Consider the following 16802-nt stretch of genomic DNA (forward strand, 5'->3'; position numbering starts at 1 on the left):
CCGGGAGGGCGCCCTCGCGCGGAGGTTTGATGAAGTGCTCAGCGGATCAGGGATATTCCGGAAGAGCAAAGTCCCTAACTTGTTCTCAGGTTTCTAGGGCCTGGGAGGCGGTCCGTGGTGGCTCTAAACTGCACAGCGTGGAGTTAGCATAGGATGGAGCTAGGCGTTTTAAGAGCGCCCAAGGAGGTGTTTTTTGTTGTTGCTCTTGTTGTTTTTAAGCCCATACAGGAAAATTCACTTCTTCAATAGAAAGATTACCACTAAATCGGTGTTTTAAAATTTAAAGACTTCGGGGAATTTCCTTTTTTTTTTTCCCCCACGGTGTATCAAAAAGAAGTCGAGTAATTTTTGTTTCTCCCCATGCATTTCTGTACTTTACAAATTTTCTGTCATGAACAGGTGTTCTTTTCTAGCCAGCAAAAAAATGTAAAGAGGGGTGAATAAGAATTTAGATCACCTGTGTTCATAGAATACTGAAGTAAGATTAAAAAGAATATGTTTCCTATCACATAAGTTTTAGGTTACAACAGTTTACCTAAAATAGGAAGTTCTATTTCAATAAATGCATTCATTGGTTAAGTGATGGTAGAGACTGTACATTGTATTGTATTTGAATGGAGGCATTTAGTTCCTAACTTCAGGAACTTACAGATCTGTAAGCTTATAAATTTAGAATTTAATCTTAGATTCTGAATAGTTACACCAGCCAACTCAGAAAAACCCGTTGAGGGGCGCCTGGGTGGCTCAGTGGGTTAAAGCCTCTGCTTTCTGCTCAGGTCATGGTCCCAGGGTCATGGGATTGAGCCCCGCATCAGGCTCCCTGCTCAAGTGGGGAGCCTGCTTCCCCCTCTCTCTCTGCCTGCCTCTCTGCCTACTTGTGATCTCTGTCTGTCAAATAAATAAATAAAATCTTAAAAAAAAAAGAAAAACCCGTTGAGGTGATAAAAATGTAGAAATGTGGAATCATTATGTCATACACCTGAAATTAATGTAATATTGTAGGTCAACTATACTTCCATTTAAAAAATTGTCAAACTAGTGATGCTTGCACAACTTTGTGACTATACTAAAAACCAGTGAACTGTATAGTTTAAAAGAGGGAATCTTACGGTATGTGAATTATATCTCAATGAAAAATAAAATTCATTGATTATAAATAGAACATAATATGCTCCATTGTCAGAAACATACTAAAAGTAGAAATGTCACAAGAAATAATATTAATTTAAAATTATAGTTAAATATTGGCACTGACTTAACAAGTATTCATTTTATCTACCCTGCACAACAATCTGATGAAGTAGATAGTATAATTCCCATTTTTACAGGTGAGGAAACTGAGTCCCTAAAAGATTACATAACACGCCAACAATCTCATAGCTTGTAAGTAGCAGAGCTGGAATTCACAGGCAATTACAAGAATACTCTTTTTAAAAAGTTAGCTTTGAGGTGGGTGCCTGGGTGGCTCAGTTGGTTAAGTGACTGCCTTCTGCTCAGGTCATAATCCTGGAGTCCTGTGATCTAGCCCCACATGAGACTCCCTGCCTAGCATCTCTCTCTGACCCTACCCCCTCTCATTCTCGCTCTCTCTCATTCTCTCTCTCTTAAATAAGTAAATAGAAAAAAAAAAACTAATCCCCAAATCTCTTTTTTTTTTTTAAAGTTAGCTTTGAGGTAAAATTGCATACCATGAAACTCGCCCACTTCAAGTATACAATTCAGTGATTTTTAGTAAATTTTCAGAGCTGTGTAACCACAATCCAGATTTTGAATATTTCTGTCACCCCAAAGAGATCCCTCATGTCTATCTGCAGTCCGTCCCCCTTTCCATCTCTGGCCCCGGGGCAGCCACTAAAGGCCTTTGTCTCTACGGATGATTTCTGGAACTTTCACATAATTGGAATCATATAAAACGTAGTCTTTTGCATCTGGCTTCTTTCACTAAGCATAGTGGTTTTGAGGTTCATCCATGTCATAGTATCTATCAATAGCAGTTCATTCCTGGGGCGCCTGGGTGGCTCAGTGGGCTGAAGCCTCTGCTTTCGGCTCAGGTCATGATCTCAGGGTCCTAGGATCGAGCGGAATCAGGCTCTCTGCTCAGCAGGGAGCCTGCTTCTCTGCCTGCCTCTCTGCCTGCTTGTGATCTCTGTCTGTCAAATAAATAAATGAAATCTTTAAAAAAAAATAGCAGTTCATCCCTTTTTATTCCTGAGTTAATTCCATGTATGGGCATACCACATTTTGTTAATTCTTTCACCAGTTGATGGGTATTTGGATTGTTGGCTATAGTGAATAATACTGCTATGAACATTGATGTACAAGTTTTTGTTGTGAATAATGCTCCTGTGAACATTGCTGTTCACATTTTTATGAAAACATGTTTTCTTTCTCTTGGTAAATATCTAGTTGTGCAATTGCTGAGTCTGATGGCAAATCTATGTTTAACATTTTGTGGAACAGTCAAACTTTTTTTTGTAAGATTTTTTTTTATGTAGGGGCATAAAGCATCAGTCATTAAGCATCTGCTTTCGGATTAGGTCATGATCCCAGCGTCCTGGGATCAAGCCCCACATCAGGCTCCCCACTTTGTGGGAAGCCTACTTCTCCCTCTCCCACTCCCCCTGCTTGTGTTCCCTCTCTTGCTCTCTCTCGCTCTATCAAATAAATTTTTTAAAAAATCTTTTAAAAAAAGATTTATTTATTTGACAGAGACATACAAGAGAGGGAACACAAGCAGGGGGAATGAGAGAGGGAGAAGCAGGCTTCCTGGTGAGCAGGGAGCCGGATTCAGGGCTTGAACCCAGTTTCCTGAAATCATGACCCAAGCCAAAGGCAACGCTTAATGACTGAGCCACCCAGGCGCCCCTGAACAAACTCTAAAGAGGGTGCACATTTTACATTCCTACCAGCAATGTATGAAGGCTCCAGTTTCTCCACATCCTCAACAACGCTTGATACTGTTTTTTTCTTTTTATTATAGATATTCAAGTAGATGCAGATTTCATTTGCATTTCTCTAATGACTAATGATGTATTGAGCATCATTTCACGTACTTATTAGCCATTCATATTTCTTCTATTATTCCAGCCCGTTCTTAAATTGGGTTGCTTATTTTTCTTATTATTGAGTTGTAAGAGTTCTTTATGGATTCTGGATACCAGTCTCTATCAGACACATGATTAGCAAATGTTTTCTTCCAGCCGGTCGCTTGTCTTTTCCTTTTCTTAGTGGTATCTTTGAAGAGCAAAAGTTTTTAGCTTTGATGAAGTCCAAGTTATTTCTTCATTTATGAATCATGCTTTTGGTATCATACTTAAGAACACTTTATCTAGGGGCGCCTGGGTGGCTCAGTTGTTAAGCGTCTGCCTTAAGCTCAGGTCATGATCCCAGGGTCCTGGTATCAAGCCCCATATCCTGCTCCTTGCTCAGCAGGAAGGCTGCTTCTTCCTCTCCCACTCCTGCTGCTTGTGTCCCCCCGCCCCCGCGTCAAATAAGTAAATAAAATCTTTAAAAGAATAAAAAATTAAAAAAGAGAAAAAGAGAACACTTTGCCTAGCCCAAGTTCACAAAAATTTACCCTTAGGTTTTCTTCTCAAAGGTTGATAGTTTCAGCTCTTATATTTAGGTCTATGACCTATTTTGAGTTCATTTTTATGTAAAGTGTGAAGAAAGGGTTTAACTCCATCCAAAAGGGCTTAACTCTTTTTACATGCGGATATCCGATTGTCCCAGCACTATTTGTTGAAAAGACAATCTCTTCCCTATTGCGTTGCCTTGGCATCTTTGTAGAAAATAAATTGGCCATAAAAGGGTTTATTAAAAAAATAAACGGTTTATTTCTGGACCCTCAATATTGTTCCATTGATCTATATGTCTATACTTATGCCAGTACAACACTGTCTTGATTTCTGTAGTTTCATAGTGCATTTTGAAACTGGAAAGTGTCTCTTTTAACTATGTCCTTTTTCAAAACCACTTTGGCCCTTTTAGAGCTTTTGCATTTCCATATGAATTTCAGGATCAGTCTGTCCATTTCTGCCAAAAAAAAAAAAAAGAAAGAAAAGAAAAAGCAAAGAAAAAAGCCTGCTGGGTTTTTGATATGGATTGTTTTTAATCTGCAGATCAATTTAGGGAGAATCACCATCGAGGCTTCCATCCCATGGGACTATCCTGCGTTACCTATATTTAGCATTCCAGTGCCCCCCCCTCCCCAAACAGTGCTGCGCCCCTCACATCACTGGAGAGCAAGAAGCTCTTCGGGCCTTCCTGCCACGCCTGGGCCCAGTTGTTTGAGGAATGCTTCCTCTGCTTCCACTGCAGCTACCACCCCCAAGCTGTGGCAGCCAGAACTGACTTACCTGAAGTCCCTCTCTGCCCTGTACTGACAAAGACACTTTGTCCCCAGAGAGCTATGTGATCACTGTTTTTTTTTTAAGAATTTAGTTTTCGGAGCAATAAATAACCTCAGAGCCTGGATTCAATCCCGTCTCTACCCTTAACCACACTCCCCAAACCCCAAAGCTGTGCTTCTGGCAACACTTATTACTGAAGGCTTTATTTTTTTTTCACTTCTTTCATTGAGCAAACACCATATAGCATCTCTTCATTGCTCCCACTCACCTCAACTCTGGCACTCACACTTAGGGTGTGTGTGTGTGTGTGTGTGTGTGTGTGTGAGTTTGCATGCACATCTACCGAAATGCAGTGCTTATGAATATGTGGCTTGTACTTTGAGGCGTCTAAAGTATAGTGTTGCTTTTCATTGGTTCATAAAGAACATAAAGATGATTAACTTTGGAGGAAATTTGTTCTTTTTTAACATTTTCATTTACAAGGGGGCATTGTGTGCATTGTGTTTCAAAGTAAATATATTCCATTAAAATGGTGACATTCATTTCATCTTTTATAGATAGTGGATGTTTAACAACTTACAATACTTTCATTTTTAATCTGGCTTGGCATACCACGTTCTTTGTTTTTACCAGTATCTCACTGGCTACTCCTCTATCTTTCCCCTGGATGACTCCCTAACAGGAGTGCCCCGGGGCCCAGTCCTTGCTCTACTTCACTCAGTCCCCTGGGAATCTCAAAAACACCTCATGAATATGTGGCTTGCACTGTTGAGGCTTCCGAAGCATAGTGTTATTTTTCATTGTTTCAGAAGGAGGACAAAAATGATTAACTTTTTAAACATTCGTTCTTTCTGACATTTTCATTTGCAAGGGGACATTGTCTACACTGCATTTCAAAGTGAATCTACTCAGTTAACATGGCAACATTCATTGCACCTTTTATCCATGGTGGACGTTGACCCACTTCTAGTACCTGTCTCTCCTGCTGGTAGCATCCACACTCTGATCTCCTACACCGGCTCCCTGTTCTCTGGGACAGCTACCTCCCCTTGGCATGCCCCCTTGTCCTTTCTTCCACAACTCCTTCAAACCTGTTCCTCTTGGGGTCTTCCCCATCTCAGGAAATGTCAGTTCCATCCTTCCAGTCACTCAGGCTGGAAGCCTAGGTGACATCCTTGGCTCCTCTCTTTCCTTTACCCCTACATCCAGGAAACCCTGTTGGCTTTACCTTCAGAATATCTACAGTCTGGCCCCTTCCCCAAGTCTCCCCTTTAGCCTCTATTCTATTCCATTGTTAGACAAGTCTCCTTACCCATCTTCCTGCCTCCACATTTGTCCACTTACATTTTAAAATAGCCTATTTTATTATTCATGTGTGTGTATGTGTGTGTGTGTATGCTTGGTTTTCTTTCAGTAATGACTTGGCATAAATACATTGTGAAATGATGACCATAATAAGTTAACATCCATCATCTCAAACAGATAGAAGAGAAAAAAACGTTTTTTTCTTGCAATGAGAACTTTTACGATTTACTCGCTTAGCAACTTACAAATACCGCATATAGTAGTGCTGGCTATAGTCATCATGTTGTACATTACATTATGCCTAAACTCTTATTATGAATTATAGTGTGAATTATATTGCTGAGCTTCCAATGGTTCCCAATCTCTCCATGGCCAAAGCCCTTACAGTGGTCTACAAGGCTTTACACAGTCTGGTCCTTCACCTCCTTTAAGCGAAATGCAACTCCCTAACTTGGCCATCCCAGGTAAAACTGGAATAGCTCTCACCTCAACACTCCTAATCTCTTTATCCTGCTCTGTTTTTTCCTGTAACACTCATCACACTCTAATAGGCCCCATAATTTGCTTATTTATTTTATTACCCCATTTATTTAATCTTTGAGATGGCAAGGATTGTTATATGTTTTGGTCACTGACAGATTCCCAGTGCTTAGTACAGACTTGGCACAGAGTAGGCCCTCATAAATACTGATAGCATGAACAAGTAAATCAGCAGAGATTCGATTACTAGTAGATTACTATAGTAACTGAACAATTTATGGAATTATATAGGAGTAAAAACCAAGATCATTTAGTATGTTCATCAGTATAATAGGAATGGTACAGTTGATAGAGCACGGCGTGGGGCACTGGGTGGCTCAGTCTGTTATGAGTCTGCCTTTGGCTCAGCTGATGATCCCGGGGTCCGGGGATTGAGCCCCGCATCCGGCTCCCTGCTCAGTGAGGAGCCTGCTTCTCCCTCTCCCTCTGTGTGCCACGCCGCTCTACCTACTTGTGCTCTCTCTCCACCAAATAAATAAATAAAATCTTATGGGAAAAAAAAAAAAAAGAGCATGGTGTGAGAGGCCACAAAAGCGGGGTGAAGCCTTCACCGCCTCAGTCTATACTCCGCAGCCTTCGTGGGTTTTTTCTTTTTCCTCTCCCCTTCTTGTGTCCTACACTGGAATCCTACTAAATTACCAGCGGCTCTCTAAATAAAGCTGCCTTGCTGCCTCTCCTAGGCCTGAAACAGACTGGGTTGTAGGAGGTCCTTTACTCTCTTCCCTTTCCCCTGTACTTCTTCCCTTTGGATTGAATTTAGAAGTTACTGCCTCTGAGAAGGCTTGCTTGACCGTCTCAAGCCCGGATTACATCCCCCTACCTTTGTGCTTGCTCACAGAGCACCCCATGTTGTCTAAACCTGTCACAATGTGTTGGGGACTCTGAGAACAACCCTGAATGTTTCTAAACCCTTGTTAGCTGCTGGCCTCAAGCACAAAGCAGTTATTCTCACAACTGCCAGCAGAGAATTGCTTGCTAGGGCTTTATGGATGGAAGTGAAACATGAAGAAGCATTTGGTTCCAGAAAGAATCACATTGTTGAGTCCTCTCGGCCATACAGAGATAAGTTATTAATTCCTTTACGTTGAGGTAACTCCCCACGCTGATAAACGAACACAAATATAAATACTTCAAATACACACTATCTCATGGAGGGGGAGTACTCTCTGAAGGCTTTTTCTGTGTGTGCCCATATTCCTTTTGTTTAGGGACCTGGCACTCTCCTAGCTGGGCCCAGGGGATGGGTTTAAAGGCTCATGAGTTTGGGGAAGAGAGCTGGGACAAACCCTTTCCTATGCTTAGCAAAGGGTTCCCACCTAATGGCCACAAATCTGACTTAGAGATGACCAGAGAAGCCATGTCCTGTTTAAAAAGATTTGCGCAGTGGCAGTATCGTAAACCAATGAGGTTTATCTGAAGCGTGATTATTGCTAATTAGAGAGACTGAAGTTTCCTTGTGATGGCCTTGGGTTTCTGCTTTGCTAGAGGACTGGAGGGAGAGTCAGGTTTGTGAGTTGGGAAGTACACAGGGAATACTGGAGAAACGTGGAGAGGTGGTGACAGACCAGAGGCTAGAGATAATAGGAAAGAAGCTACAAGGAGCCATTCCAAGTGACAGGTGACCAGCAACAACCAAGGCATGTAGGCATTAGCCCAATCCTCCAACATTCATGAAGACACCCATTTCCTGTTAGTCATGCAACATAAAGGCTTACGTTATTTTTTTAAAAACATTTTCTTTATTTGACAGAGAGGAAGAGAGAGAGTGCAAGCGCACAAACCCAGGGAGCAGCAGAGAGAGAGGAAGAAGCAGGCACCCCCGTGGAGGAGGGAGCCCCGATGCGGGGCTCGATCCAGGACTCTGGAATCATGACCTGAGCCAAAGGCAGACCTTTACCACCCAGGCGCTCCAAGGATCAAATTATTCTATGGGGTTGTAAAAACAACAACCTTTAAAGGCTGGAAAATTTGGGGACTCTCAGATTGCATTACTTATTATTATTATTAAAAAATTTTGTAAATTTTTTAAATTTAAAAATTAAAAAATTTTAAAAAGATTTTTATTTATTTATTTGACAGAGAGAGAGAGAGAGAGATCACAAGTAGGCAGAGGCAGGTAGAGATGGGGGGGAAGAAGGCTCCCTGCTGAGCAGAGAGCCCAATGCGGGGCTCGATCCCAGGACCCTGGGATCACGACCTGAGCTGAAGGCAGAGGCTTTAACCCACTGAGCCACCCAGGCGCCCCCAAATTTAAATTTTAAATAAATAATAATTATTATTATTAAATAAATATCGAAATATTAATTATTATTCAATAGAACTAATAAATAATTAATAAAATTTATTAACAAGAATAAATAATATTAAAATATTACTAATATTTTTTAAAAGCTTATTTTTTAAAAAGTAATCTCCACACTCAATGTGGGTTTCAAATTTAGGATCCTGAGATTAGGAGTTGTATGCTCCTCCAACTGAGCCAGCCAGGAGCCACTCAGATTGCGTTTTGAAGGTTCTATGTGGTATATGCACCAAAAAATGTTTAGGACAACAGCCACCATCCTTTTGGAATGTGTCAGTGTACAGGTCTTAGTGTGCGCTGGCAGAAGTTGGTACTGATTTTGTGGGAGGGGGATGCTGGTGGGCCCTGAGGGGCTGAAATGGACTGGACCTCAACAAGATGCCTTAAAACCCCTGATTGACTATAGGGCGCCTGTCCAAACAGTGTTAAAGAGGAAAGAGATGCACGTGTAACCTTATCAGAGTTCACTGAAGATGTAATTCCGATTCCCAGAGGTTAAGGTGGGAGCCAGTTACATGCAAAGGGATTACCAAGACAATTACCTTACTGCAGACTCTAGGTTTCTAAAAAGCCTTGACTGCTTTAAAAAAAAAAAAAAAGTGGGGGCAGGGTAAGATTGTGCAGTATCCTAAATCCTCCTAACCTCCAGGTTGCAACTTCCTTCCCACTCTACGGCCATTCTTAGACCCAAGCCTCCAGCATGCCTCGGGACATTTCAGACAACAAGGCAGCGGATTTGAGGAGTATTCTCAAATACTTAAGTTAGAGGGCTAGGAAAAGACAGCTTCCATTTGCCCTGTGGGACTCTACCAATGTGAAAGGATGCCCTCAAGGTATTTGGGAGCTCCCATTACTTTCCAGTAATTGGTGGGAAAAGTAATTGAATACAGGAATTACCTGGAGGAGTTAGTTTATTTAAATGACGTGGTTTAACTTTGCTTGGTCTCAGAGAAGCAGAATGCTCTTTACTGTACTAGACCCTTCTATAAAACACTCTAAAAAAAATGAGAGTGAAAGAGGTATCATTGATTAAACAGAACCCCAGAACCCCTACGCCCTCACCCCTCCCATCCCCCCACTCACGCCCAGGAATGGACTCTACATAGTAAATATACGGATTGATGAAAAGACACTGCCTAGTTTCAGAAATGGTATTTTTTTAAAAAGAGCCTTGGGGTGCCTGGGTGGCTCAGTGGGTTAAAGCCTCTGCCTTCAGCTCAGGTCATGATCTCAGGGTCCTGGGATCCAGCCCCATTGCTCCGCAGGCAGCCTGCTTCCCCTGCTCTCTCTGCCTGCTGCTCTGTTTACTTGTGATCTCTCTCTGTCAAATAAATAAATAAAATCTTTTTTTTAAAGGCCATTAAAAAAAAAAGAGCCTTTTGGACAAAATTGAAATGCCACATATGAGGCCTGGTAATGTCATAATAAGGATGTACTAATCACAATGGTTTAGGACATCACTCACTGTAGGTGTACATACCAGCTACATAGAACACAGACACATTTTGGTTCCTGCTTTAGTCAAGAACCTAAGTTTCTCTCTAGATAAGTCACTACTACACTATGTAAATATATACTTCAAAATATAAGCTTGTTCGCTAGTACACAAAAATAAAATTCACCACTTTTAAATGTTCAAGAATAATGTATGAAAACTCAAATATTCAAAGTTGAATGTATGCTGTATTTTAGGGCTTATAGTTTTTTAAAGCTCGTTTTATAGTTTAAGTCGGAAAAGCTCGTTTTATAGTTTAAGTCAGAAAAGTTAAGCTTATTTCCCTGTTTCCAAAGGATTCAGGTGATTCTCTATTTTTTTCCCACGAACTAGTCTACTTCAGCAAAACAGTACACCGTGTGCTATCTTGGCCTCTTGGGAAACATGACATGTTCAAGTTTGCTAGAAAGAGATAATGATCGCTTTTAGCCACACACCTCACTGTAAATTCATCAGGATATTGGTCTAGAGAGAAAATGGCGGCGGGGGATGGGGTGGGGGTTGGGGTAGGAGAAATTCCTCAGTTTAGGATTAGAAATGGGCAACGGATGGCTTAATTTAAGGTTAGCTGTAGAACCACTGGCCTCCAGCTGTGTATTTCTGTCATTCACATTTTTCTCACAAAGAGATTTCACAATAACAAATTTACAGAACAGTCCTATAGTGTTGTTTTAATATTTTTAAATCAAGAAAGGCGGCGTTTTAAAAGCATTAGCTAGAATTCTACAGCTGATTTACTTAAAAAGAATAGCCACCCCCCAAATCGCTGCTCTCTGAATGTTCGTTCTTGCCATCTTATTTTGACGCAAATAGAACAGCGTTTTTAGATCCGACATTTCTGTGTGGTGCAGACATGCCGTTTTCTATGAATTTTCCCACCTCTGGGAAATGCATTTCCGAAACGTGTAATCGTTGTGTAATAAGCCAAGTGGAACTATGACGCAATAACCCCCTGCAAATTGCCTTACAAAAATGATGTCATTTGGCGCAGATGTAGTCAATTTTATAACAGGTAGCTATGGCAAGGCTTCCCGCCCGTCGTCGCAGATTCCTCCACCCCAACCCCACCGCGGTGTTTAAGATGCAAAATGACATTTTCCGGGCGTCCCAATCCTCAACTTGTCCAGGGTGGGCGCACCGCTATAGCTTTAGCCCACCGCTCGCGTAGACTAAGCGGGACCGCAGCGCGGAGACGAGCACCGCCGAGCGTTCCCAGCCCCGACGGCGACGCCACGACGGAAAGCGCGTTCGGCCGGGCCCGCAGAGCAGCGCCCGGCCGCATTATTCCCTCGGTGGGGCCCGCCGGCGTGGCCGGCTTGAACGTGGGGCCCCGCGGGCGTGGGACAGCCCTGCCCCCACCCCACTCCCACACCCGCTCCCGCTCCCCCAGCGCCGGAAGTGACGCGCGCTGGCTGAAACATGGCGGCATTGGCGCTCGACCAGGGGGAAGGTAAACACCCTCCGGGCCGCGGCCCGCGCACGGGCCCCCTCGAGGCGCCGATGGGGGCCGAGGGCGCCTCCGAGGCCTGCTTTCCAACTCTCGTCTTCCCGCCCTTCGACCTCCCTACCCGCGTGGCAGGTTTCCGCGTTGCGACGACGGCGCATGGAGCCCCCTGCCGGCGGGCCCCGCCTCCCTGGGCCGGCCCCGGGCGGCTCCCGCGGCCCGCAGGGGGCGCGCGGCCCGGAGCGGCCCCTGGCTCGTGGCCTCGCACGCTCCGCCCCTTGCCCGCCCCTTTCCCGCCTTCCTCCACCCCCGGCGTGGGTGATCCTAAGGCTCGGCGCGCTTCGGGGCAGAAGCCCGGAGACGCCGTCGTCGACGCTGCTGCTGCCGGTTCTTCTGCCGCTGCCCGCGGCCCCCCAGCCCTTTCCCCCGCCCGTGGCCCCGAGTCGGCCCTCCGGCCGAGCCCCGCCGGGCGCCGCGAGGCCCCTGGCGTTGGCAAGGCCGGGCCCGGCCCCGACGCCGCGCCGCCTTACGCCGAGCCCGACTGTCTCGACTCGCGACTCAGCACTGTCTTCTTTCCCAGGACTGGTTCCGAGGGGCCCGCAGGCGCCCAGACTCGCCCCCCGCCGGAGTGCCCCGGCCCGGCCCGGGAGCGGCCCCTTGTAGAGGTTCGAGGAGCCTGCCGAGTGCCATCCCGGCGCCCGACCGCCCACCGCCCGGCCCGCCGGCCCGCTTCTTCCTGATGCAGACTGCCGTCCACTAGAGGTTGGACAGACCCCCGAGGTGCGTAGCCGCCCCTGGCCCTCCGGCCTGCAGGAGCCCGGGCTTCGTCCGCGGCCCCGCGCTGGGCACGGGTTCGGTAGCGTTTTCTGCACAGACCCGAGTCAAACATTTGGTAGACGCCGGGACCTAATTTGAGTTTACTTAAATTGTTTGAAATATAATTTTTTTCAAGGAGGAGGGAAAAAACGGAAGAAGCATAATTCAGCCATTTTTTGCAGCACACAGCTGCAGGTACCATGATTATTTTCTCCCTAACCCGTTCCTCCCCTTTAAAAATTCTGTTTATGCCTGAAATAGAACTATGCGAAATGCGAGGCATAAAACGTGGAATCAGAAGGTCTGGGTTCGACTGGGTGACGCTGAGAAAATCGCTTACCGAACATCGGTTTCTTATCTATGAAATCTAGGCAGTAATAGCCACATCACAGGGTAGAGAGGACTATATGAGGTCATATATGTGAAAATAACCTATAGATGTAAAGTGTTGTAAAAATGCAAAGCGATTTTTTAAGTAACCTTTGCCAGAGTGGTTAATGTTGTAGTGGCTAACTGTTGCTGCCTCTTTTTTTTCCCCCTGTATTATAAGTATAAGCAATAAGTACGGAATAGCGAAGCAGTGCTGCGAATCGACTGGATATATAATAGTCACGTTGCTTGGCCTTCTTCCTACGAAATGCTAACTGCTTATTTAAATAACGGTATTCTTTAATTCAAATTTAACGTTACTGTAGTTATTTGCTTTTCATTTTTCTAGGCCGCTTATGCTCTTTTTCTCACTTGGAGTATTTAATGTCTAGTCTTCTATATTTTCCGAATTTATATTTATTTTTGTTGATCTGATTTAATGGTAACTTAGAAAATGCTTTTAAGATATATACTCTAATTTAATGCTTTTTTTTCATGTCTAGAGAACAGGATGCCTGAATATCTCTACTAATTTGAAAATTGTTTTTGAAGAGCTTATAAATGGATTCAGATTTCTGTAATTCTTACCAGATCTAGAAATGCATAGAAATTTTCAACTTTTCGACAATGTAATAGTGTTTATATAATTCTCTTTTTAAATCCTCACAGCACTTAGTAGGTGCTTAGAGCCAGTTTTTCAGTGGGAATTGGTGTTAATTTGCACTCTACTGCTGATGTAACTTAGGAATAATAGAAGAGTAAGTATTTGTGGTTTGAGAAATTGGATTTATTATTTGTCAGAACTAATATATGTGTGTAACAGATCAGTATGGAATCATTCCTACTGGGTACATCAAAAATGTAGTATGATTTGGCTTAAAAATGGTCCACAAAAAGTGAAAAAGAAGCATTTTTTTAGTATATTATTATTTTAGCCAGCAAATGGTTTTCTGAGTTTTTTCTGAAATGTTTTATTTATAACCCAATACCAGTTTTTTTTTTCGAGTATGCTTTTGTGTTTTATAAAAAGGCAGAGTAATATAAGCGGGCACGATTAAATTAGCAAATGGAAGAGCCTATCTTAATGTGCTAGCTTTTGTAAAATGGGCTTATCGTTTGTCCTAAAGATAAAATTTTGGCAAATCACTGCTTTATTGGGAGTTTCAAGGTTTGACCTTCTCTCTGCCTTGATTTGGGTTACCTGGGTCTAAAATCTTGGAACCAGGGCTGGCTTGGCTTCATGGGTGTTCAAAAGGGCCCTGAAGTTGGTGTAATAATCTGCATTTAAAACTGGCATTGTGTAATATAAAGGTGAATGGTAAAATTCATGCTAATTTAAACTTTTAATTTTTCTTCACTTAGAATGCATTAAACCACAAATAAAAAAACAACATGACAAGTCAAGAGAGACCACAGAAGAAAGGAGAAACCTTTTTATTCTAGTACCTTTAACAACATTTTTTTCCTGCTTTTGGATAAGGAACCCAAACTTTCATTTCGCTTGGGCCCCCAAAATTAGTTGGCCTGTTGTCAGCTTGCCATTCACCTTGTAAATATTTTAAGAGTTAATAACATTAGCTGGGAGAAGAATGAATATTTAGTTTGAGGGGTTGAATTAATTTATTAGCATATGTGTCCTCTGAACTGGAATACTGTAGTTGGTGTGGGGTTTTTTATTGAAGAGAAATGAAAGAGTCATTGGTGAAGCATTGTAGGATACTGGTTAAACACACATGATCAGAAGTGGAATGGACCCCAACTCTACCACTTAAGAATCATAGCCTGGGGCAAGTTCCTTAACCTCTGTGAGCTTTTGATTCTTCTCATCTTTAAATCAAGGAGGGTTACAGAACATGGAGTGTCATGAAGATTAAATTGATCTCTTCATCCAACAAATATTTATTAAGCACTTATTACGTGCCAAGTGCTGTTATTTCTAGGTTGTGAGGGATACAACAGTCAAAGCAAAACTGAAAAAAAAACATAAAAAGCAAACTAATTAAGAAAAAAAGAGCCTGTTATCTCTATTTCAATATACTGTAGAAAAAAATAAAGCAGAAAGGGAAAGTGAGGATTTCTGGTTGTGGGGGGTGGGTGAGGTTTTTGGTTTTTTTGTTTTGTTTTGTTTTGGTTTGGTTTTGTTTTCAAAGATGGGGTTTGGGGAAGGCCTCACTTGAGATGCCACTGGAGTAGACTTGAAGGGAACCGTATATATCTGGGAATGTAGTAATCCAGGCAAAGGGAACAGCAAGTGTAGAAGCCTTAAGTTGGGTGTGTGGCTTGTTTTCAAGAAACAGCTCAAGAGGCCAGTGTATCTGGGGCATGGTGAATGAGGGGGGAGAGTAATAGGAGATAATTATTATTACCATCTTAAGAATCGTTGGAGGGGCTCTCGTGGTTCATCTCGGTGTGGATATATGTTGTACTGCTACTGGTCCAAAAGTGGAAGGCATTTTCAGAATTAGAAATTTTACTTTGGAAGAAGCTGGAAAAGGCAGGGTACTCTGTATTTAATATAAGGCTCATCTGGCTGAATCATTGAAACATATAAGAACAGATAGAAAATTTATTCCTTTGTCTCTGATAAAATCATTGAGTTTAGTTAATGATTTTACATCATTTAAAGATTTGCAGTAAATCTGTATCAGAACATCAAGACCTTATGAAAGATTTAGTTTGATTGTGTAATTCTTAGAGAGAACTAGAATGTTAACATTATAATGTTGATGATTTCTTGTTAGGATATAACTTAGAAGATTTGGGGTTTTATTCCCCAATAGAGGCTTTTCCTAGAATTCTCACTGGATCCAATCTCTAAAGGCTAGGGAAGCTGTTTTCCATGACATCACTCTTGGACTACTACTGTTCGTACTGAGGAATAGGCAGAGGAGCATTAAATGAAAATCTTCTGATGAAAAAATAGCATTGAAGCAGGAGTGATTTTTTTTCTTGCAAGGTTTCTTGTATTATAGAACGATTAAATGCTAAACATACCTGAAAAGTGAAGTAATTTAGATGATAGGTGCCAACCTGGGGCTGGAGAACCCAGAGCCTTCCTAAAAGCTTAAACAGTCATTTGCAATTTGGTACTGAGTTATAAAAACATTTAGATAGACAAGAAAGAATTTCCAGTATTAAACAAATTAAAGTTGTGCAGCCTTTCCTCCCATATTAAAATTGAGTTGTTTCTCAATCTGAAGAGTGTATCCAAGAGTAAAATGACTGCTAATATAGCTAATACAGTGAGTCTGTTTTTAAAATTTTCTTGCCTTTTAGATTGAGAAGTTAGCCACTTTGAGATTGCCGAACTTAGATTTTTTTCTTTATAAGTTACAGAAATGGTGAGAAACTTTATGACTCAGAAATTAATTCTATTTTTATCCATAGTAAGCCTTGCATTTTCTTTTCAGTGTGTGAGTATGGGATTTTCTGCATTAGGCACCAACTTTGGTAAGCTACCAGTTTAAGCATGAAGGTAGTATGAAATAATTTAAACTTTTCATTGAAAATAAGTATTTCAAGCTCTGAGAATCTAGCTTTTGTTTCAAATGAGTTAGGATTTTGTATGAGTTTTTAAGGACCTTTGGGAGGAATGTGAAAGCATTAATGCTTATGGCATAAACATGGACCTTAATTTTGAAATATCTTCTATTTAATTGCCTAGAATTTTGCCTTCAAATCAGAATGGCAGCCTTCTAACTGAAAAGGAAGCATTTAATTTCTTTGCCTTTAATTTCCTGTCCAATTTTACCCCCACCAGACTTCTTTCTTTACTGGTCACTAGAGAGTTTGAACTGTTAGAAATTTCTGTGATATAAATAGCAGTAATAGGCTTCCAGGGCAGAGGTAGGAAGAGTATGTTTTGTGTATATGTGTGTGTTGTCATTGATCTCTTGATCATACCATCAGTAGTACTCAAACCTTTTGGTCTCAAGACTTCATTATTCTCTTAAAAATTTTGGAGATCCTAAAGAGCTTTTGTTTGTGTGGGTTGTATCTGTTTATATTTATTATAATATAAATTAAAACTGGAATATTAAACCCATTACACATTAAATAGCATTTTTGACAAAAATGTTTTCCAAACCATACAAAACTTGGTGAGAAGATCTAATTTTTCCTTTTTGCAAATCTAATTAATATCTGACTTAATGGAAGACAATGGGCTTCTTATCAGCT

General features: G+C 41.9%; 2 protein-coding genes across 3 annotated transcripts in view; one reads left to right on the plus strand and one right to left on the minus strand.

Moving 5' to 3' along the window:
* EIF2S3 (eukaryotic translation initiation factor 2 subunit gamma) overlaps positions 1–11652 on the minus strand; it is a 30155-nt gene extending 18503 nt beyond the window's left edge. Inside the window, exon 1 of the mRNA XM_082718262.1 lies at positions 11563–11652. The gene's annotated coding sequence lies outside the window, so the exon portion shown is untranslated. The remainder of the gene's footprint in view (positions 1–11562) is intronic.
* Positions 11653–11738: 86 nt separating this feature from the next.
* The window catches only part of KLHL15 (kelch like family member 15), a 34465-nt gene continuing 29401 nt past the window's right edge, over positions 11739–16802 (plus strand). The window contains exon 1 of one of the 2 annotated variants that reach the window (XM_082718260.1): positions 11739–12218. The gene's annotated coding sequence lies outside the window, so the exon portion shown is untranslated. The remainder of the gene's footprint in view (positions 12219–16802) is intronic. The other variant, XM_082718259.1, reaches the window with a different exon arrangement.

This window comes from Mustela nivalis (genome assembly GCF_964662115.1).
Source record: "Mustela nivalis genome assembly, chromosome: X".
NCBI lineage: Eukaryota > Metazoa > Chordata > Mammalia > Carnivora > Mustelidae > Mustela > Mustela nivalis.